The sequence below is a fragment of the Canis lupus genome, chromosome 27 (assembly GCF_048164855.1).
Source record: "Canis lupus baileyi chromosome 27, mCanLup2.hap1, whole genome shotgun sequence".
NCBI lineage: Eukaryota > Metazoa > Chordata > Mammalia > Carnivora > Canidae > Canis > Canis lupus.
In genome coordinates, this window is record NC_132864.1 from 23,907,260 (window position 1) to 23,930,589 (window position 23,330).

Consider the following 23,330-nt stretch of genomic DNA (forward strand, 5'->3'; position numbering starts at 1 on the left):
AACTGAGGCCTAGCTGGCAAGCCACATGTGCCTGGTGTGCAGGAGGAGGGCGACAAACCCAACAGATCACTCAGGGTTTGAGGCTGAGCCTAGTGGACTCCCACTCCCCCTCTTCTGCCTGAGGATGCTGCAAACATATTTTGGCAGTTTTTTCTCCTCTTACAGCTGTCCTCAGCTCAGTGGGCTGTGCGGCTAGTGCAGGGTAGGGTGGGAGACCCAAGCCTGGAGCCTGACCCGTCCCCCTGGCTGACCTCCAGGAGCCCTCACCCTGCCACACAAAGTCCCCCTTCTCTCTCTCCCGCCTTCTTGGGACGGCCAAGTGAGCAGCGGAATACCAAGTAATTAAGTCGGCGCACACCATCCGGGCGCCCAGGAACACTGTGGAGTTTCCCTTTTATGTTTATAGCAATTGTATGAAAATGTGCAACATGGAGCGGCACCAGCTGACAAATGAGACGAAACAGACAGGATTCCGGGCCGGCTTTTTTCCGGGCCTGATTGGCATTAATTGTGAGCGTTTACAAAGCACAACTCGGCGCCTGACATTTGCTTCAAGCGAACATTTCCTTCTAATAGTTTTAATGATTACAACGGGAGCTGGTGATCACTGCCGGGCGGGGAATGGGCTGCCTGGTGCCTGGCCTGGGCTCCTGCCAGGGGTCTGACCAGTCTGTGCTTGCCTGGGTCCCAGGGGTCCCACTTACCCGGGCTACCTGTTGCAGGAGGGCTGCACCAAGTACCAGTCCTGGGGCACCAGGACCCCCCACATGGGGCCAAGCTGCTGGCACAAACTGAGCCGCCAGCTTACAAGTCTATGGGGAAACCCACAGGCATGGTGATCCTGAGTGCAGACCTGGGGCAGAAGGAGGGAGAAGGGAGGAGGGAAGAGCAATGGGATTTGGCTGGCTTGGTTCTGAGGCTGGAGGGCCTCAGTTGCCTCATCTTATGATGTGGGTTAGGAAGGATCCCACAAATGCTGACAGCTATTTCTTTGCCATGTGACCTTGGTGAAATCCCATCTGTGCTCTGGGCCTATCCTTCACCTACAAGGCGAGTGGCAGGGATGGGGTCAGCTCAAGTCACACATCAGCATTCCACTTCCAGCTGCAGGACCTCGGGAGACCCCTTGGTCTGAGTGTGTTTTCCTCACATGCAGAATGGAGTTCATAATCACCGCAGGCTGCAGAACACTTCCTGGACTCCACCAAAAAGGGTGCAAAAAACCCTGAATCTCTTGGCCAGCCAAGGGCCTGTATCCCATTTCCTCCCGGTGAGTCCTCCAAATACCTCACTCACTCACATGTCCACTCAGTAAACATCAAGTGTCCTGATTAGGAACCTGGGAAGGAGGGGTGCCTGCGGGGCTGAGTCAGTTGAGCGTCTGACTCTTGATTTTGTCTCAGGTCATGATCTCAGGGTCAGGCAATAGAGCCCTGCATGGTGCTCCCTGCTCAGCACAGAGGCTGCTTGAGATTCTCTCTCTCTTGGGATACCTGGGTGGCTCAGTGGTTGAGCTTCTGCCTTCAGCTCAGGGCGTGATTCCGGGATCCAGGATCTAGTTCCGCACTGGGCTCCTTGCAAGGAGCCTGCTTCTCCCTCTGCCTGTGTCTCTGTATCTCTCAGGAATAAATAAAAAAATCTTAAAAAAAAAAAAAAAAAAGATTCTCTCCTTCTCCCTCTGTCCCTCACTCCATCCATACTCACTCTCTAAACAAAGCAAAGACCTTCCCTTGAGGAAATGAGATGACAGACATAGATGCATTTTGGATGCATTATCCCATTGACTTCTCCCCATTTTACAGAGGGAGCAACCAAGGCACAGAGAGGGAGGGAGAAATGAAATCTCCCAGTCGTGATGAGGTGGCCTGGCAATCAAACCCTGGCAGGCTGCCTCAGAGCTGAGTCCTTTCAGACCCACCTGGTGACCAGCCTACTTGGGCCCTGGGTGGGAGCCCCTTCTGAGGGTCTGAGAACAGCTGACCTATGAGAGTGGGGTTCATCTGCCCAGCTGGGATCCAGGAGGCCTGGACCACCAGGAAGAAGGGAATCTGTAGGGCCGGGCTAGGATAGAAATGGAAGAGGAAGCCCCTCATCTGGGGGCCCCATGACACCATTCTTTCCCACATTTCCATCAATGCTGGGCAGTGCCCCACTCCATGACAAGTCCTGCTGTAGAGGCCAGGCAAACAGCATCAGTGAGATGGCTGCAAAAGGACAGAGGGTCCTTGGACAGCTATGTGGCATGTGCAAAGGCCCGGAGCTGTGAAATTACCCTGGGGGGTACGAGATGCTGGCAGTCTGAAGAGGCAAACTGAGTGGTGATCAGCAGTCGGCCCTACCCCATCCGGCCCCCTGGCTTTGCCAGGCCCACTCTGTAGGAAGCCCCCCGGATGGGTCCCTGCTCTGTGCTTGGCTCCAGCCAGCTAAACCTTGGCAACTGTTCCTTTTGGAGTCAGTTTGGGGTGTGGGGCAGGGAGAATTTTTTTTTTCTAAATGGGGATTTTTTTTCCCTTTTGCATATGGTGGCACAGATGGGCCCATGATCCATAAAAACTGTTTGCAATTAAACTCCCACTTTGCATGGCTGGATTTGTCAGTTGTTTGAACCTCGAGTGTGGGGTTGGTTCCACACTGACAGGAAGATAGGACTCAGGGCAGGGTGGGGCTGGATTCTGCAGGATGGGCGGAGGCCCAGGAACCTGCTCTGGGCTTGGGGCCCGAGCTGATGGGGTGTCATGACAGCTGTGCCAACTCCCTCTCTGGGCATCCCCCAGCCCTCGCCAGGAGTCGGAGTGTGGCCAGGCGGCTGGGGTGGGGCTTGGCAGGGTTTCCCAGCCCAGCGGAGACTTGGCCAGTGCTGGGTGCCCTGGCTGTGGGGGTAATGAGGGGGGGAGAGAGAGGAGCTAATCACCACTCAGCCCTGCCAGAGACTGGGTCTGGGACAAGGACAGGCAGGAGGGTGGCTGGGCAGTGTGAGCCATAATGGGGGTCCAGCAAGCGGAGTACCATGGCAGGTTCAAGGCTGAAGAGCCAGAACCACTGGCCCAGTTGGCAGAAAAGTCTAGGATGGTGCCAAGAAGAACTGCCAAGAGCCAGCAGAACTGGATCCTTCTTCATCCCCGGGGGAACTGGACCAGTCTCCTTATGCCTCCGTGAAGCAGGTAGAGAAATCAAGGCAGACACTATGTCAGGGGCCCGGGATGCCCTTGCCAAACCAATAGGCTCTGCCTTTGGGAGCCTTTTCAGAGGGCTTCTAGAATGGGGACAAGGGGCCTGCACCCCTTTACTACCCTTGGCCTCAAAATGCCAGCCTGCCTCCCCAGCTGCCACCTGGGGATGCTTCTTGTTTGGGTTAACAAATGCAGCATTTGGCTTTGGGAAATCCTGAGATCACTAATAATTGTTCCCTGATGAAAAGAAATAAGGCCCTGATACCCCCTCCCCCCCCCCGCCCCTTCCAAGCGAGGAAAGAAAAGTCATAAAAATAGCTTGTTATCTCACCTATTGAGGCTCCGACTGGATGTTACTGCTAATTGGGTATAACATCCTTGTCTTGTTCTCTCAGAAGCTAAATCAAGAAAGCGCCACTGCTGCGAACTAATTATATCTCCGGCCTGCAGCCTGCAGCTCGTCTTTCCCTTTATTGAGTTAAAAAATGGTCACGAACCTTCATCTTTTATCCCCCCCAAGCACCGGGTCCAGGCTATCTGCATCCGGGGCGGGAAGGTCGAGGAGGGGCTGTGGGTAGGGACAGCAAGGTGTAGAGTGCTGGGAGGGAAGCCCCTGCCCCTGGTGTCCGTTTGGCTCCCTCCCCCAGCCACCACCCCAGGCCTCTGGCCTCTCTCCTCCTGGCAGCAGGGCCCACTGGGAAAGTCAGAAGCATGTCAGTCCGGTGGTCAGTCTGGTGAACATTTGTTTGCTTATTCATTCAATGCTGCTCTAGGCTAAAGCTTCTGGTAGACCGAGGTAGCCCCAAGCACCAGCTAACCTCACCCTGGGTTCAAGGAAATGCTGATTAAATACACTGAGATGAGCTGGGATCATTCCTCTGCTCAAAGAGCTGCCACAATTCCCTACCATGGAGTCCAAATGCCCAGAATGGCCCTGGCTCCTTTCACAGTCCCCCATGTCTCCATATTCCAAACAAATCCAGACATACTGGTCCCTCAACCCACACTGGGTCAACTCCTGCCTGCCTGTCTCTGAGCTGCTTCTCAAGCTCTTCCTTTTACCCAGAGGTGGGCCTGTCCCTTTCTTAGAAGCTCCAGCTCTGCCTGTCAGAAGACCACCAATCTTTAAGGCCTTTGAGGACACCTCCTCCAGGAAGCCTGCCCTGCCAGCCTGCCACACTCAGCCTGGCTTCAGGCTGTGAACCTCGAGACCTGAGTGGTCAATGTCAATTCAGCCACTCAGCAAGTGCACTATCCTATTCTGCTTAATGGCTCTGAACCTCGGTTTTCTCATCTCTAAAATGGGTTAAGATTTCTTCCTAGAGGTGCCAAGAGGCACACTGTAGGTGCTCTGCAGAATGATGAATGAGAGAGTATCCATGAAGGACCAGAACTCTCAGAAAGAGCTCACTAAAGGCTGTTACTATTATGTAGGATGAAAGCTTTTGGAAGCCCCCCAGGGCACTTGAAGTGAGCATGCACTCGGCCACTTGCACACAGGTCTCTTTGGAGCTGGAGGGAGGCAACACTCTTACACCTCAACAGCTCCCGCAATTGTAGAACAACCTATATCCACAGAGAGAACCTGCCAGTGTCCCTAATTCTGGTACCATATGGAGATGGGCTGGAGCGACCTCTGAGCTCATCGAGGCCAGGCAGGCAAGCAGGCTTCAGCTCACAGGCCCCACTGATTGATTGGAGCTGCCTGCCCAGAGCCCTGGAAAGAGCCCAAGGTCAGGGGAAGAACTCAGCAGGGGAAGAGGGCAGCAATTGATTGGCGATGTCTGCCAAGGGCACAGCGGTGGAAGGCAAGCCAGGCCTGCCACAGATTTGCAATCCTTGACATTTTACAGAGGACGCAGCTGAGGCTGGGTTGAGGTGGGAGGTAACTCACTCAAGGTCATGCATCTTATAAAGAAAACAGCTGGGCCAGATCTGAGTCCCTGCTGCAGCCCCTGCCCAAGGATCCTCCCAGGACAGCCCCACCCAGCCCAGGGTTCTCACAGGAGGAAGACAGGCAAAGCTTGCATGGACAACCAAGGGCATTCTGTCCACCTGCCATGTGGCCCTGGGCCATCACTTTACCTTGCTGAGCCTCAGTTTCTTCATTTATACAATAAGGATAAAAATACCCTCCCCACAATCCTATGAGGATTAAATGAGAGAACAAAATGTCAAAGCAGGAAGCTTAGTCTGGAGCACAGCAGAGGCCAGGAGTGTCCTGTGATTCCCATAATAGGCAAAGGTGTTTAGACAGAAATCTCCACCAAAGCCAGCAATCGAAAATGCTGCCACCTCCTCCCCCATGGAGCCCTCCCTGGCTATCCCAGCTGGTAGTAATAGTTTCTGCCTCTGATTTCCTAGCACGCTTTGAGAATCTGCGGCCCCAGAGGGCAGGTGCCATATGTGGCTTGTTTACCGCAATGCCCCTGCTCCTGGCATAGGGCCTGCACACTGTGCATTCTTGTACTGTAGTGACCAACCCACTGCACTGTGATGGTGTGTCTGAGGCCTCACCACCTTTTAAGGTAACTGGGCTTGTTCATTTTTGCGTCCCCAGCACCTGGCAGGGAGCCTGGCACAGAGCAGTGAGAGCTCTCTGAATGAACGGATGAATAAAGAGTAAAAATAGCAGCTCCTGTTTACTGCCCACTTGCAATGGGCTCCTGCCAAGCCTCACAGCTGCCCTCCAAAGCAGACCCCTGGCCCATCCAACAGATGTGGAGATTGAGGTCACGAAGATGCTGAGGAACAGGGCTAAGCTCCAAATTTCAGGCCCAGGAACTGGAGGCTGGGAGGCCCTGCCACCTCTACCTCTCCCAGCACCAAGCTCAGGCTTGGACCTTGTGGGGCAGCTGCCCCTGCCTTGGCAGTGCATCCTGGAGCAGACAGCTGGCAGCTGGACTTCCTCCTCCCCCTCCTCCTCCTCTTCCTCCTCCTCCAAGGGAGGCCCCCTTCCCCACAGACTCCAGGTCATTAAGTTCTGCATCATTAAGTCCCTGTCCCCAGGAGCCTGTTCACAGCCAGCCTCGGCCTTAGCCCCTGACCTCCCAGGCCTTTGTCCCCTGTGCCCTCTGCACAATGGCAGGGGCTCCCAGGGCCCCAAACAGCTGCTACGGCTGGGATACTGGTTTGCTGCGGGACCAGGGTGACTGACTGGGGCCTGTGCCTGAGCCCACCCACTACTGAGGGGCTCACACTCACCCGAGCACTCTGCGTGCTCAAGCTCATCCCACCCACAAGCCTGGGAGAAAACTGCTATTACTTCCCTGAACGGACGAGAAAAGTGAGGCCCAGAGAGGTAAAGAGACTTGTCTGAGGACACACAAGCAGGGAGAATGCAGGAGCCCAGGGTTCCATCGCAATCTGCAACTCCCAAGGCCCTGCAAAGGTTGCCAGAATGACCTGTCTGGCACCCATATCATCTCCCACCCCTCCCTGTCAGATGCCTTTGCTGCCTTCAGGTTGTGGTTCCTTTGGACACATCAAGTACTTAGCTTAGCACTCAAGGCCCTGCACACTCTCGTTGTTTTTCTCCCTTTACCTCTAGCCTCTTACAAGCTCCCCCTGTCCTTCCTGGTCATTTGTTTGAATATCAAAGACCCTCTGCCAGCAACATCATCATTTACTCCACGCAGTCCTCAGGCCTGAGAGCAAAAGCCCCCTCTGTCAGGAAGTCTGCCATGACCAGCTGCAGTTTTTTCCTCCTCCAGCCCTGCTCTGGCTCTGACCAGAATTCGACTTAGTTGCAGATTCATCTTCCTCCCCGTGGAGGCTGTGGGCCATCTGATACCTTAGAGCTCTGCCACATAGGCGGTGGCCAGAAGGGTGCCCTTGCCCAGACCCCGAAGTGGACCCAGGGGGTGATGGAGGGGATAGCTGGAGCCCAGGCTCACTCTTTCATCCTCTTCTCACTGGCCATGCTGTGTCCTGCATCCCCACTTCTGGCCCCCAACCACTTCACACTTGTGCTCCTTCCTGGCTCTGTGACCTTGGGCAGGGAAGTAGCCTCCCTGGGCTCCTTTTCTCCCCGGTAAAACAGGGGTAGTAACAGCCCCTGCATTTCTTAGGGCAATGACATACATCCGGGAAGGTCCCCGACAGGTGACCTCTACCCAGGAATGCTCACTATTATTATTTCTGTCTGCGCCCTATCTGGTGGCCAGCACATGAATTTGGGGCTCAGAGAGACTAGCGTTCCAACCGTTGATTGGGTATTTGATTCTGGGCTGGTGGCTCATTCCTCCGGGGCCTCTATTTCCCCATCTCTGAAATGGTACTAACTCCGCCCACACCAACGCGACCCGGGTCTGGGAAGCTCTCTTTTGTTCAAGGCCAGGCGAGGCATGCAGGAGGCCCTCGGATATTTCTCAACTAACGAATCAGTGGTCCAGGTGTAAGGAATCCATCCCCCTTCCAGCCTCCTCCCCGCCCACCCCTGCCTCCAGAATCCCCTTCCCCACCCCCAGCCCGTGCAGACTAAAATAGTCATTAGGCAGATTTCAAAAGATGTCAGTAGCTTATAATTATAGTCGACATCCTTCTGAGATAAAAGTGATTACCTTGGATGCAAATCACTTAGCAACCAATCAGGGCGGTGGGCGGCGCCCGCGGAGGTGACCGGCCGGCGTGCAGCCCTCCGCCTGCAGTCCGCCCGGCACAGGCGGGGAAAGCGCACAATAGCTCTTGACACGCAAATGGGTTAACACAATAAAGGCGGCTCCGGCCTCTGCTGGGGGAGAGCAGCCATCCCCGGCCCGCGGGAGGTAATAAAGCGGCCCTTTTGTGCGCGCCTCCTCGTTCTCACCCCCGCCCCGAGCCCGGAGGAATCGCCGCCTGATTGAATTACGGTTCATGAATATGAGCTGCTCCGCTTGCTTCCTCCGGTTGGTGAGGGACTGGAAGGTGGAGGGGGCCGGGAGCGGTGGGGGGTGGGGGGTGGGGGGTGGGGCTGGCCAGGCCCCGGCTTCGGCCCCGTAGGAACTCGGACGGGAGGGAGCCACGTGTGCTCACCACGTGGGGGTGCTCTGGGTAGGTGGCTGGGAGAGCCAGTCGAGAGGAGTTGGAAGGGTCCTTGACTACCCTGCAGTCTGATCTGTGGCTCCAGGAGGGACAAGGAGAGCCATTCGAGGCTCTGTTCTGAGGATGAGGCTCAGAGAGGCAAAGCTACTCACCCAAGGTCACATAGCCAATAAGGGTGGACCCATTCCACAGCCTGGCTCTTAACCATGAGACACTGCCACCGCTTGGGGTTAAGCAACCCAGCCTAGCCCCTGGCCAGAGCAACTGTGAGGCTCAGAAGGGATAGGGGATGGGCTAGCTTACGAGCTTAGGTGGAATTAGACAAGTGGTGAGGATTACTGGGGGAGTTGGGGTAGAGAGTGGAGGGAGGGAGCTAACCTTGAGAGGAGACTGGTCAGGGTTACCATCCCCATTGAGGGAGCCCTAACTGGGTCCTCTCCCCTGGTTAGCCTCTCCCATCCACGAGTCTCCAGGACACGCCCACGCTGGCACCACCACTTCCCCTCATCCAGCACACCCCAGCACTCACAGGCCACATTCAGTGCCCAGAACACTCTTTGCAATCCTCTGCCTGGCAGATCCCTACTTGTCCCGAGAGTCACAGTGCACTCCTCCTTACAGGGCCCTTGCCAACCTTCAGGCTGGGTCAGGAACCACATCTACCAAGGTTGGCACTGACTCATCCACATCCTTGACTTCCCTACCAGCTGAATGCCCACCAGGAGGGTCCCTTCAGTAGGTGAGTGCAGCCTCACACCTCTCCCTGAGGGGAGCCAGAGGGGCAGATGACAATGAGCCTAGGGCCAGCTCTCTCAACCCTTCCCTCAGTGCTGGAGAAAGGCGTACCAGGGGTGAGAGAAGCAGTCTGTCCACAAGGCCAGGGCATAAGTTGCTACTCAGGTCAACATATCTTGTAGGTAATGAAGAAGCAGGATTCAAACCCAGGTTTCAGTGTGGGAAGGCATGCTGGTGAGGCCAGACTCCTACCATTGCCGAAAGCCCCCCACTGTTGCAGAGACCCTGTACAACAAGTGGTGTAAGGCCTCCCCTTCACCCCAGAGGAAGGGGACTCTGGTGCCAAGGCACTTCGGAGTCAAACCTCTGCAGCTGCCTGGCTGAGCACCTGAGCCTGTTTCCTCATCCGCAAAATGGGCCACAGCACACAAGCCACTCCAGCGGTAACGGTAATTGAGATCCTATACAATGCCTGGCACACGGGGAGACGCGGGTAAGCTGGCACTCCCTCCTGCTCCTCGCCTGGTGCTACTGCCAAGCCCAGGGAAGGGAACAGAAGGAATTGCCCAATTCTGACAGCCTTTCCCTCCGCTTTGGCTGTGGAAGTGTAAATACTCCACGGAGGACCTCCAACTGCCTGTGTTTGTGGATCTCTGGCGCACACTCCGGGTTTGTTTCTAAACTGGGAAGCTTCGAGAGGCAGTGCAAACAGCCCTTCTGCCCACCTCTCCCACTTCTCCCCCCATCTGCTGTTGCTCTGTCCTTGGAAGCCTGTGTGTTTAACGACACCATTTCAGCTGGAAATATCATCTCCCTGCCAAGCCCCCAAAAGCAGCTCCGCTGATATTTATTGACCTGTTAATCTAGCTGGAGAGCCTGGTAGGAGAAGAGAAAAAATGCTGGCTGCATAAAGACTGGGGTCGGGCTTCTCATAATGACCCCCCCCTTCCCTCTGTTCTCACCCCACCCTGCGCAGAAGCAGTGACACAGTTCTCTAACCTTTCCCTCCAAATGTGATCACAGCAGTTTCACCCACATCCGACAACAGGAGCAATTGCCGACAACAGGAGCAATTGCCGGGAGGAACTCAGAAGAGGAATCAAAGAACCCAACAGCAGGATACTGGCTGGGGGGTTCTCTGGGCCTTCACAAGGCACAGGGCCAGTGCTGGGGCGTGTGGGGAAGAGGGCTGGTGCCTGAGTCCCATCAAAGCTGGCCCCTGGCAGGGACACACTTTTTTCAGACCTTGGCACTGCCGGGCCTGACTTGCCCTCCATTCACTTAATGAGCACCACACTGTGCCTGTCAAAATCATCTTAAACAGCAAAAGGAGAGTGGGGCAGACAGGAGTTTAGGCCTGGCCAAGGCCCTTCATCTTGGGGTTGTACAGCACGGGGAACCCCTGGACTTGAGGGGTTGCAGGCAGCAGCTCCTCTGCACTTTCCCTGGCTGGGGGAGCACACTTTTGCTGATCAGAAGTGGCCTCTTTTAAGGTGGGGGGGGGGGGGCACATCTCTCTGGGAACTCCAGCTGGCTGGCTGGGTGTATAGTGGGGTTTAAGGAGATCTCCATAGCATCCCTTCTGAAAGCATAAAGTTGCTCTGTTTGGCAGTCCTGAGCCCCCAGGCAGTGCCAGGCTATATGGGCAAAGCTGAACACCTGTCCTTGAGGGGAGGAGCATCCGCAGGGACAGCTGGCACTGCTTCCCTCCCCCACCTCATGGAAGAGCTGGGGATTTAGGTCAGAGGACTGCAGTCCAGGGTGGTGGCGAATCTGCCTTCACCCCTCCATAACCCAAAGGCATCCAGTCTTGCCCCTGGTTACCACGACCCCGCCCCCTCCGACCCTGGGTCAAAGCACATCAGGTCGCCACGGCAACCCCAGTGACGTCAGAGGCCTGGCATGACGTCACGCTGTGGCCCCACGGGGGAACCCACCAACCTTGCCAGCTTTTTTGAAGAAGGAGGACTGTTCGGGAGACTCTGCTGTGTTCTAGCTTTGGAGGGGACGATCCCCAAACGCAGCTACCTGCATGGTTGGGACTCCACATCCACCTCTGTCTGAGCTGAGGTCCCCTGAGGACCTCAGAGGCTGCCTGGGAGACCCCAAGGGTTCCATCCTGGATACCCCCCTCCCTGGCCCTCCAAGACACGGGAGTTCCCAGGGCATTTTCGGATGACGGAGCTGCTACCTTTGTCTGCTGGCTTTAGGGGTGGGGTGACCTTTCCTCTCCGGCATACGCCTCGCCCGGGGCTCCGTGGAGTCCCCCCAACGGGCCCCCAACCTCCTCGCCGGCCGCCTGGCCTGTCTGGACAAGTTGTGTGTGAGAGGGGAAGGGCTGGGGGGAGACCAGGAGCAGCGCTGTTCCAAGATTCCCAACAGCTCGGGGCCCCTTTATTTCCGACCCGGCCGCCCCGACGCCAGGGAGTGCCCCCGGCCCCGGCCCGGAACCAACCGCGCCCCGAGGAACTCACCGGATCCGCCAGGCCGCTGAAGGGCACCAGGTCTCAGCGGCGACGACTCTCGGCCCGCCGGGTCGCAGCCATGCGGAGGCGGCGGAGGCTGCCCGGGGGCGCGCCCCGGGGGGGCCGATGCCTCTCTCGGGGCGGAAGGGGACGCTGTCAGCGACGGTGGTCCTGGCGCCGGCCCGCGCCGTCCGGGGGCGGGGGCGGCGGCTCTCCCGGCTCAGCGTGGGTCGTGCCCGCCCGGGACCTGGGCCGCGCGGGCGCTCAGGCGGCGCATCCTCGCCGGGGCCTGTGCTCAGCGCGTCCGGCGGGCGGCGCTGCGCCTCCCCTCGGGGTCCCGCTCAGGGCTGCAGCTCGGCCCGCGCCGCTCCCCGGGGCGCCCTCTCCGCCCGCGCCGGGAGCCCGGCGGCCGCGGCCCCTCTCGCGGCCCCAGCCGCAGCCTGTCTTTGTTGCTTCCTCTCGCTCGACCGCCCGCCCGCGGCTCGCAGCCCCCGGTCCGCCCGGCGGCGGGAGGGGGTCGCCTCCTCCGGGGTTACACGCACCTGCAGCGGCCCCGGCCCCTCGCCGGGCACGCACCGGCCCCCGCAGGTTGCAAAGAGCGGCGGCTAGAATGCACCGGCCCCTCCTCCTCCTGCTCCTGCTCCAAGCCCTGGGTGTGGGGGGAGGGGAAGCTGGAGAGCAGCGGCGGCCGCGGCGGCGGCGGCGGCGGGCGGCGGAGGCTCGAGGCAGTCCCGGGGGCCTCGGCGCCGCCAAATAACCGGTCCGGGTGGCGCAGGGCGGACGTGGGGACGGCCCGGGACACGGCACAGCGGGCGTGCGAGCTCGCGAGCTGCAGCAGGGGTGGCGCGCGCCGGGCTCTCACGCGCCCATGGCCCCTGGCGGCGCGCGGGGGCTCCCGGGGCCTCAGCCTCGCGCCGCCTGGCGCGCGCCGGCGCCCAGCCTCGCCTCAGGCCCCGGTGCGGCGCGCAGCGTCCGGCGGGCGGCGGGCCCGGCTCCTCACCTCCCTCGGCTGGAGCACGCAGGCTTCCCGCGGAGCCGCCAGCCCGGCCGTCCTGCCCGCTGCTCCGCTCCGGCCCGACTGACAGGCGCGAGCGCCGGCAGCGGCCGCGGCGTCTCGCCCCCCGCCCGCCCCCTGAGGTCCGGCCCAATCAGCGGCGGCCGAGAGGCGGTTACCAGGGTGACGCGGCGCCGCGTCCTGCGGGGGGCGGGGCCGGGGGCCGCCACGCGCGCTTTTCGCGGCAAAATTCAAAGGCCGGCAGGGCGGCTCTCCAACCTCCTCCCCCAAGCTGGGGCGAGGCGGGCCCGGCCTCGCAAGGACTGCAAGTCCCGGCATGCAGCGCGCCGGCGCCGGGCGGAGGGGCCCCGACATGAGGCGCAGAGCGTGCTGGTATTTGTAGTCCCTTTGTCGGGACCCAGAGGTGGAAAAACAAGTATCCTTTATTGAGCACGTGTTTGGGGCAAGGCACTGTGCGAAGAGCATTCATTATCTGCTAATCTGGAAGACAATTCTACGGGGAATTTATTAAAAATAGTAGCAAGCTACCACTTATGTAATTACATACTCTGCCATAATGCCCACAACAACCCTGTAAGGTAGATAGTATTATCCCTATTTTACAAATGAGAAAACCGACATGGTAGGTACTATTATTATACTCCCAGCTTATAGAGGAAATTGTGGTTAAGAGATGTGAAGTGACACTTTGTCCCGGAGTGTTTTGCCCCAAGATATTTTTCGGCAGTGAATGATATTTGGCATCACATTTGAGATCTGTGGACCACTGACTATACACCCAGGCACTGTGCTAAGTTCTTTACAAAGTCCACTGCGTGGTATCCACACCACATATATGGGAAGCAGGCCCCGATATTCTCCTCCATTTAACAAATGGGGAAATTGAGGCACAGTATTACCTGGTGCCAAATTTTGAGTCTATCAAACTGTACTGCACCTTGCCTTTTACTTTCTAAGCAGCTTCATAGGTTCTCAGTAGGTCTGACTGATAGCCCATGGTGGCCTGCTGTAAAAAGTCCCATTTTACAGCTGGAGAAATTGAGTCCTGGGAGGGATAGTTCCCTCAGTTGCCTTGTGTCCATCACACAGCATGCTGGGGAGCCAGCTTTCCAGGAGAGACTTCAGGATCCCTACAGAGATGCAAAGCCACAGAACTCCTCTGACCACTCTCAGGCTATGTCTGTGTGACCCCATGGAATCCCATGGAACTTGAGTGGGATTCCATCCCTGTCCTTGCTAGCTGTTGGCTTTGAACATTTACCTTCGTGGCTCTGTGCCCCAGTTTCTTGTCTATGTATCATAATTCCTATCCGAGGGAGTGGTTGTGCGGACAAAAATTATTGCTGGAAATGATTCGGAATCCATTAAGTGCTTAATAAATGCCAACTGTAGTCATCCAGACCTGGAAGGCTTTGAAGAAAGACCCTGGTGAGTGTACCCATGAGATGGGCTGCTTTTGGGGTGGGAGGCGGGTAGCTAGCCTACTTTTAGGAGCCAACACACCTCTACCCAGAGCCTGGGGGTGGGGGGGTGCCTGTGGTGGAGCTCCAGGGCCGACCAAGTAGGCCACCTGCCTCCTTATCTAGGGCAGGAGCTGGCCCTGTTTCAGGCCCTCGAGCCTCTGCCATGAGTGCCATTCCCAGCAGCTCCTGGCTTCATTGCCCTGCTCTAGTTCTCCTAGGCTGTCTCACCCAACCTTCTTGGAGTTGGAGTGGGGGTGGGGATGTACATGGGAACTTGATCCAGCTGTTTCCGCTAGCTCACTCTGCTCCAGGGCCCAGCCACAAGAGCTGCCAGTGACGTCAGGGCGGGTTACCCGGGCAACGCACTGGGTGGACCCAGGGTGTGGACAGGTGGGAAGAATATGGTGCAGCACTCCAGCCAGGTGCAATGAGAGGGATGGTGACAACCAAAACCCTGGGAAGAAAGAGAGAGCAGGAAGTGGAGAAGAAGGCTGCAGGGCCACACCATCTATTTTCTATAATTTAGGATTTTTTTTCCATCGTCAGTTAACTATGACTTGACACCTACTATGTGCAGGGCACATGCTCCATGCTGTTTATATCACATATTTCTATCTCCTTTTACCTTCACAGCACCCCGGTGAGGTCTGTTCGATTACTGTACACATCTCATAGTTGAGGATGGCCGTGTGACTGGCACAAGGTCACACAATGACAGAACCAGGTCCCAAACGCTAGAGCCTCTGATCTTGATTTACTGCACCCTATGCCAGCCACTAATTGACTGGGTGCAGCCTTGAGGGCAAGTTACCTGTCCTCTTCAGACCTCAGTTTTCTCTGTTGTAGAATGGAGGGCGGGACTAAGGACCCAGCCCTACCAATCACACTCCCTTGAGGTGGCACTCCTCCCTGACTCAGTGGCTTCCAAAGGTCTCGCTGTGGTTCCAATGCACAGCGGGGGGTTTAGAAGGTCTCAAAGGGCCCCTCCGTCTCCAAAGGTCTGGGAGCCCATGATGCACTAATGGTGGGATTTCAGACGAGATCGGGCGCGTTCAGGGTGGTATGGCCGTAGACTAATGGTGGGATTTCAGACTGGAAGGCAGCTGCATAGGTGGAAAGCCCAGTCTTTCAGGTGCCCCTCATACCCGTCCAGGCAGGTAAATGGCCTCACAGATGCTCAGCTTATACCCTCCCACACTCACGCTCACACTGCCCACCTCCCTGAGGTCAGGCCTTCCTGTCAGTGCCCCCCAGGTCCCCAGTTCCCAGCCTTGATCCGGCCTCCCCTTGCTATGGTCATGTGCAATAACTCTGCATTATGTGAATGGAGACAGTGTCAAGATAGATTTGCCACGGTCCACAGAACCACCAGGCAGGCCAGTGCTTGAATGCTGGCTGCAGCCAGGGGTTCAAGAGGCCCTGAGGGGGTTGGGGGACAGAAAGCATCTCAGTCTTCACAGTCCCTTTATACCTCCTACATTCCAGCCTTGCTGAAGTGCCTGCAACATCCTCCCAGGTGTCTCTCTGACTTCCAGGTCTCTACCCATTCTGTCCCTTCCACCTAGAATATCCTCCCTTCAGGTAGTTGACTTTTGCTTCTCCTTCAGATTTTAGCTAGGGTATCCCCTCCTCCAGGAAGCCTTCCCTGACTACTGCCCTCCAGGTTGGAGCACTTCCCCCTTCATAAATGTACTTTGTCTGTTTTATAATGACTCACATATTTGACGGTCTTTCCCACCAACCTGAAGGCTCTGGGAGACCAGGGTCTGCATTTAAACTGTGTTAGCCCTAGCACAGCCCTGGTATATGGTCAGCACTCAATAAAGTTTAGTTGAATTAATCTCTGAATCCATGAATAAACATGGCCCAGGTTTTCTTTGTGGTGGAGAAGCAGAGAGAGGAGGAGGAAGTGGAATCAAGCTGACTGGGCTTGAATCCTGACTCTTCAGGTGATTAGTCATGTGACTCATCTGTGCCTTGGTTTTCCCCATCTGTGAAATGGGGTTAGTTGTCACATAGGCACAGCTCAAGGGGTCTGGAGCCTGAAACTTCTGCTCCCACTCTCCCATGTATGTAAGGTTAGTCATGCCTGTTCCCTCTTTAACTCTGTTCATTCTTTGATTCATTCATTTCATTCATTCATTCAATATCTCCTAAGTACTTGCTCTGTGGCAGCCACTAGGGATTCAGCAGTGACCCAAACAGTCCTTGACCTTGTGGGGCTCAAGTTTCATGGAGGGACAGATAAAACAACCAGCAGTGATCATCCAGGGTAACAGGAGAGGGAAAAGCCCAGAGCAGGCACCTGACCCAGCCGGTGGGCTAGTGATGGTAGAAAGGCTGATCGGCGGCCCTGTGGAAAAATGAGTAGGAGGTAGCCAAGGGATGGGTGAGGGGGAAGAATGATCCTGGCAGAGCGAACTGCCAACGCAAAGGCCTGGTGTCCCAAGTGAGGGGGCTGTGACTGTCCCAGGAGTGGAGGTGGTCAGAGGCTGAGCTGAACTGGGGAGGGAGGTGAGGAAGCAGAGGCGAGTCTTTGTCCTGGTGGGAGTGGGGGAGCAGGCCTGCCCCAGCCTCCCTCCCCAGCCCCCACCTGCCTCACCTGCCCTTGTTGCCATAATCTAGGCCAGAGCCTGGAGGGAGCCGAGCCCCCATTGGTGCGCACCACGTAGGTTTTTCAGAGATAATTTAATCAGAGCTATTAATAAGCAGAAAAGAAAGAGCTCTTTATGCTCCTCCTGGAGAAAAGGAGAAAGAAGCAGCACGTGTAACCTTGTTATTCACCCAGCTCTGCCCACCACCCCTTCCCCCCAGTACCTGGAGCCTTTCTCTAGGGCAGGCCCAGAGAGATGGGGCCAGGAGCCCAGGGGAGGGGGGTTGAGGAGGCCCACGTAGTCTCAGGGACTGGCCCCTGCCACGCTCACCTCCAGCCACTTTGGCCTCCTCTTGATTGCTGACAGGCGCCAAACTAGTTCCCCCTGAGGCCTTTGGTCAAGCTGTTCCCTCTGCCTGGAACATTATTCCTCCACTCTTTGCATGACTGTCTCATTGTCACAGTGTAGGTCTCAGTTAAATATCACCTCCTCTGAGAAGCCCTTCCTGACCACCCCATCTACGGTTATTCTCCCCAGAGGCCCTTCCTTTGCTTTGCCTCTGGAGTACTTATTACCGTCAGCAACTCCCTGGGCTCTTGTAAGTTGACTTGTTTATTTTCCATCTCCCTGTCTAGATGGTCAGCTCTGGGGCCGGGAGGACTCTTGGTCATCATCCTCAGTGCTATATCGCCAGCATCCTGTGTGATCACTTGCACACATTAGGTTCTATGTCGATCTATGTGGATGGAATTGGAGAAGGTTCAAGATGCCCGGAGAGTTCAAGATGCCGGATATCAGCCAGAAGGTGATGGGGTCCCTTCCACCTGGGAGAACCCAAGAGAATCTAGGATTCGTTAAATCCCCTTGTTTCACCCCTTGGGATTAGGAGGCCCACAGAGGGGAAGGCACTTGCTCTAAGTCACCCAGTAAGTTTGGGCCAGAGGTGGGACTTGAGCCCAGAGCCCTCTGAGGGCACACAGTTTCACTTGAGTCTCATCTCACACACCAGCTCTGTGTTGAGGATTCTGAGGCCTCACCCGGGTTCAGAAGGGAACAAGCGCTGTGCTACCATCAATTAGTGATATTTGCTGAGTCTGGGGTTAGCCGTCGGGGGAGCTAGTAGCCCACAGGCTATTCTGTGGGCAAAGTTTGAAAGAGCACTGGACTGGGAGCCCAGGGTTTCATTCCTTCAATCAGCACCACTGTCTTGTCATGTGACCCCTAAGCCAGGCAGCTTCCCAGAGCCTCAGTTTCCTCAACCAAAAGTTGTGACTACTTACTGGGGTTCTGCCTATTTCAAGGAAGGACTATAATGAGAAAACGAGGACAACTATGTCCAAAAGCACCTAATGGGTTCTACAAACATAGCCAATGATTATTAGCGTAAAATAAAGTGGCAGCAGTGATAGGAATATGCATCTAGCGAGGCCCCACTACAGACCAGGCACCACTCCAGGTGCTTTGCATACATGATCTGCAAACCTCGCAGCAAGCCCATGAAGGGGAAACACAGGCCTGGGTTATAGATGTGGACTCTCTACAGGCTGGCATCAGTGGCCTTGCTCCAGGTGGCACTGAGCTCCTGGGTGTGCCGCACGAGGATCTGAACCCTGATGTGTCTCTGCCATAGGTTTCTGACTCAGGGAAATGGGGGCTGGATGTGGGAGTGGTCCCCAGGACCCCTGCAAGGTTGATCTCTGCTCCTCTGGCCTGGCTGGGCCTGGTTCTCCCAGGCTCTGAGTGGCAGGCAGATTTCCAGGGGATTAAACGCAGCCTGCCCGGCCTCCCCCACCCCCCACCCCGCCCCAGCCTGGAAAGGCCAGCAGGGCCTCCCAAGCCTGCCTGGCAGATCTCCTTTTGTACAAAAAGTTATTGACTTATCAAGGTTAAAATACATTCAGCGCCGGCCAATAAAACAAGGATACCGCCGCATCCCGGCTGTCATGCGCGGCCTGGTTTTCATGGCAACAGGCTCTCTCTGCACATGAAACGGTTCAGTTGTGCAAAGTTCAGGCGTTACATAAACAGGGAGTTAACAACAGCAGCAGAAATCAATGTCTAGCCAGGCATGGCCTGGGGAGATAGCATTGATTGGGCCATATGCTGTCGATAGGCCAGGTCCCTGCTTCCTGCCCAGTTGCCTTGGGCTCCCTCCCGCGGCCCCAACCCCTGGCTCAGACCCAGAGAGCTCCAGAAAGGTGCCTCCACCCTGGCCCCGGAGCCCCTTTCTGGCTGGGATCCAGCGGGGAGGGGATCTGCTAAACTGTCTGCAGCTGTTTTGTAAACCATTATATGGCTCAAAGATGCCTTAAAATAAGTTCACCCCATTATTAATAGAAAAGGCATCCTCTTGCCTTTTGAGCCATCCTCGTGACAAAGGAAGATCTCACTGCTTCTGTGTTTAGCCATAAAAACCACCCATATTGCAAGATGTGCCCCAATCAGGTCAAATAGATCAGGATATGAAACCAAACTGGCCATGCGACCTTGGGTAAGTCACTTCACCTCTCTGAGCCTTGGCTTCCTGTTTTCTAAAATGCCAAGAGTGACATCACCAACCTCATGGAGGTAAGAAGGAAGAAATGAGGGGACACATGTAAAGCACCTCGCTTAGGGCCTGTGTCAGGAAGCTAATCCTCTGTGTCTCTCTCCTACTCTAGATTCCAGCACACACCTAGATGGGGCAAAAAGAAACGGGAAACTAGGAAGTGATATTTGGGCTCAAATCCCAGTTCCTCTGTTAGCTGTGTGACCTTAGCCAAGTCACTTTACCACTCTGAGACTTGGCATTCATTCCCTTATATAGTATGGGGAAAAAATGTCTTTGCAAGAGAGAAGAACAAAATGAGCTCAATGTTCTGGGCATGCAGAAAGTGACCAGTAGAGAGTTATCAAATCAGATCTTTCTTTCAGTCTTTCTTGCTTGCTTGCTTGCTTTCTTTCTTCCTTCTTTCTTTTCTAAGATTTTATTTATTTGAGAGAGAGAGAGAGAGAGAGAGAGAAGCAGACTCCCCGCTGAGCAGGGAACCTGATGCAGGGCTCCACCCCAGGACCCTGAGATCGTGACCTGAGCTGAAGGCAGACGCTTCAGACACTTTACCGACTGTGCCACCCAGGTGCCCCCCTCCAGTGTTCCAGTGTCAAATCTACTCACCCTCGAAGAATGGAAGCTCTCATGGGATTTCTCTCAAGAAAGGGAGGGCTCCGGAGAAAAGAGTTATTTGTTCCATTTACCGGAAGGTTCTTAAGGACAGGGGCCTAATCTTGTTCATCTTTGTGTGGTAATGCTTGGTACAGAGGCCAGGTCTACAGTAAGACCTCCGTGCGTGTTTGTTGAACAAAGTTAAATACCTCTGGAGAGCTGACCAGGCCTTCTTTATCTGGCATGATAGCATGGAGACAGGGCGATGGCTAGGATGATTTAGGATAGGTTTGGGGGTGCTTCTAGACATACTGGGTATGGCACAGACAGCCAACTCACTGCTGAAATTCATATCTCCTTCCATGGGATGAAATGGATGCTGGGAAGCAGAGCCCAGTGGGAATAAGTAGCTCGAGGCCACATTTCCAGGCATGGCTGAACGAGTAGCTTTTGCCACTGAAATGTGAGCAAGCATAGTGTAAGAAGTGATTATGCCTCTTGTACACAAGTTTTCTCTTCTGCCCCAAGGCAGACAATTGACCTTCCTAGAGCAGAGCAGGGCCAAAAGATGGATGGAGCCTGGGCCCCTAAATCACTTGCGGAGGAAAGTTGCCCACCTGTTGACCAACAACAAAGGCTTTGAACTGTTATATGAGAAATGAACATCTGTTGAGTTGCACCATTAAGATGCCAGGGTCTGTTTGTTATAGCAGTTGTGTTGCTGTTACAAATTCACAGTGCTTCCTAGAAAGGACTCAGAACACTGCTCCTCTCTCCCCGAGGCCCCCAAACACACACAGACACACACACACACACACACACACCCGGGCACAGTCCTCTCCAAGTCATGAAATTTTACAGAGCTGAGAGGGGATCCTTGTTTTTTTTTTTTTGTTTGTTTGTTTTTTTAAGATTCTATTTATTTATTCATGAAAGACACAGAGAGGCAGAGACACAGGCAGAGGGAGAGAAGCAGGCTCCATGCAGGGAGACGACGCGGGACTTGATCCCAGGTCTCCTGGGCCGAAGGCAGGCACCAAACCGCCGAGCCACCCAGGCGGCCCAAGGGATCCTTGTTTAATAAAGCAAGGTACAATAAAACATTAATGGTATAATCCAGGTAGTGGATATTTAAGTATTCATTGTCTTTCAACTTTGCTGTATGTTTGAAATGTTTCAAAATAAAATAATTGAGAAAATATCTATTCTTATATTTTCAAACTCTTCCTAGGAACCTTTTTTTTCCCTCAAAGATTCCATTCATTCATTCATGAGAGAGAGGCAGAGACACAGGCAGAGGGAGAAGCAGGCTCCCTGTGGGGAGCCCAATGGGGGATTAGGTCCCAGGACCCCAGGAACACGACCCAAGCCAAAGGCAGATGCTCAACCACTGAGCCACCCGGGTGCCCCTCTTTCTAGGAACCTTAAGATTTTAAGAAGATATGTCAGGGACCACTATTATGGTGGGGGTAGGCTGAGGAAACTGGTAAATGGAGAGCTCTGGGTTCCCAGCTCCATCCTCTGCCCACCCACTTCAACTAGAGCAGGGTCAGTTTCATCGCTTTTTCATATTGGAGTTCTGCATGTGATTTTAATTTGAGAAAAGGTTTCCACTGTTCTAGCAATAAAAGCCTGAAAGCCACTGAGTTCAATCCTCTGGTGTGATAGATGGGGAATCTGAAGTTCAGAGGGGAAAGATACTTGCTCCAGTGAGTCAGTGACTGGGCAGGAATTCACACCCAGGTCTTCTGGTCCCCAGGACAGAGTCATTCTCCATGGCTTTCTGGAGGTTCTCCGGGGGTCTCCTCCCTGGGGGCTGCTTGAAGGCAAAGAGGGTGGTTGAGACACCAGGCAGGACTCCTTCATGCCCCACACCCTCTGGTTAGAGCCCTCTGCCTTTGGCTTTCTTATATGTTGGGGTCCAAGGCATTGACCAAAGCATTCTGCAGGTGCGGAATGTCTGCCTGTGAGGTGGTGGAGGAGGCCACTGCAGAGGACTTCAGTGGGGCCAAGGATTTCCTAAAGTGGGACCCTCCCCCCTCCATCCCAGCATCACCTCCTTCTCTCTAGCTGGGGTGAGAAGATGGATGGGAGGAGGCAGGGCTGGGACAGACCACTCAGGAATGATGGATTTGGGCCCTGACCAGAAGCTCCAGGGTCATCTGGGGCCATGGGCAGAGGTGACAGGTCATCTAGCCAGGGCCAGGGAATCAGCTTGGGGGTCTGAGGGTTAGTAATGGAAGGAGTGGGGTGTACCCTGACCCTGGAACTCCTCTAGTACCAGCTGTCTTCTTCATTCATTCTACTATTCCAGTGTGCCAGCCCAGGCCTGGGCTGATAAATGGATATTATAAAGCCAATGATTGGTCACATGTCCTCGGGCAGGTCCCATCATCCCTCAGAACTTCAGTTTCCCACTCTAGAGAATGAGAATAATTGCACTCCTAAACTGACAGTGTATGCGATGCACACGACACAGAGCTTGGTGTGAAAAATTGGTGACCCTCCTCCCCAGACTCCCAATCAGAGGAGAAGGGTCATGTTACCCCATCCGGACTGTTTCAGGGAAGATGAGCATGGGTTCAAATCTTGACTCCATGTAGTAGCTTTGTGACCTTGGGCCAAATCACTTCCCCTCTCTGGACCTTGGTTTTCTCCTCTGTAAAATAAGCTTTGTAATAATAGTAATTTCCTTATATCTGATGATTGTGAGGTTTTATTGAGTTAACATATTGAAAGCATAGGGGTGCCTGGCCAGCACAGTCAGTGGAATGTGCAACTCTTTTTTTGTTTTGTTTTATTTTGTTTTTTAATTTTTATTTATTTATTCATGAAAGATGCAGAGAGAGAGAGAGGCAGAGACACAGGCAGAGGGAGAAGCAGGCTCCCTGTGGGGAGCCCAATGGGGGATTAGATCTCAGGACCCCAGGATCACGACCCAAGCCAAAGGCAGGTGTCCAACCAGTGAGCCACCCAGGTGCCCCAAGAATGTGTAACTCTTGACCTTGGGGTCATGGGTTGGGGTCATGATGGGTGTAGAACCTACTTTTAAAAAAAAAATCGGGATCCCTGGGTGGCGCAGCGGTTTGGCGCCTGCCTTTGGCCCAGGGTGCGATCCTGGAGACCCGGGATCGAGTCCCACGTCGGGCTCCCGGTGCATGGAGCCTGCTTCTCCCTCTGCCTGTGTCTCTGCCTCTCTCTCTCTCTCTCTCTCTCTCTCTCTATCATAAAAAAAAATAAATAAAAATAAAAATAAAAATAAATCTACCTATCTATCTAGACTCTGAGTCTATCAGCAGTATTAACACTATTGAATATCAACCTAGTGCTAGAAGAGACCTCGCAGACCACCTAAACCCAGCCTGGTGCTTGTATGCCAACTCTGACCCATCAGAGGGAATGCCTAGAGCTCCGGCTTGGACTGGCTTTGCTCTCTCCTCTCTGGGCCCAATGAGAACCGTACTGCAATTGATTAGCAATGCCTGCCACGGGCAAGGTTGGGAAGTGACAGGAGGTGTGCCTTCTATTGGCCATTCCCAGGCCGGCCCAAGCCTCCCCTTGTACAGGTGAAGAAACTAAGTTTCAGAGAAAGAAATAAGACTTGCTCAAGGCCACATGGACAGTCACAGACATGGCTCCTGTTCCTGCCTTCCCGATTCCTCACTGGGCCCTGGTCTGTGTCATTTAATCCTGTGGAGAAAAGTCATTATTTCTCCATTACATT

At 54.9% G+C, this 23,330-nt stretch overlaps 1 protein-coding gene and 1 long non-coding RNA gene across 7 annotated transcripts in view; one reads left to right on the plus strand and one right to left on the minus strand.

Moving 5' to 3' along the window:
• The window catches only part of FAM222A (family with sequence similarity 222 member A), a 56,322-nt gene extending 44,055 nt beyond the window's left edge, over positions 1–12,267 (minus strand). Inside the window, exon 1 of one of the 6 annotated variants that reach the window (XM_072802890.1) lies at positions 11,402–12,267. The gene's annotated coding sequence lies outside the window, so the exon portion shown is untranslated. Of the gene's footprint in view, positions 1–3,501; positions 6,209–7,732; positions 7,993–11,401 lie in introns of those variants that run through there. The other 5 variants (XM_072802888.1, XM_072802894.1, XM_072802892.1 and 2 more) reach the window with 5 other exon arrangements.
• Positions 7,832–22,812, plus strand: LOC140619466 (uncharacterized). The gene is made up of 3 exons (XR_012019356.1): positions 7,832–8,056; positions 8,814–8,931; positions 17,100–22,812. It is a non-coding gene; the product is annotated as an uncharacterized lncRNA (long non-coding RNA).
• Positions 22,813–23,330: the final 518 nt, after the last annotated feature.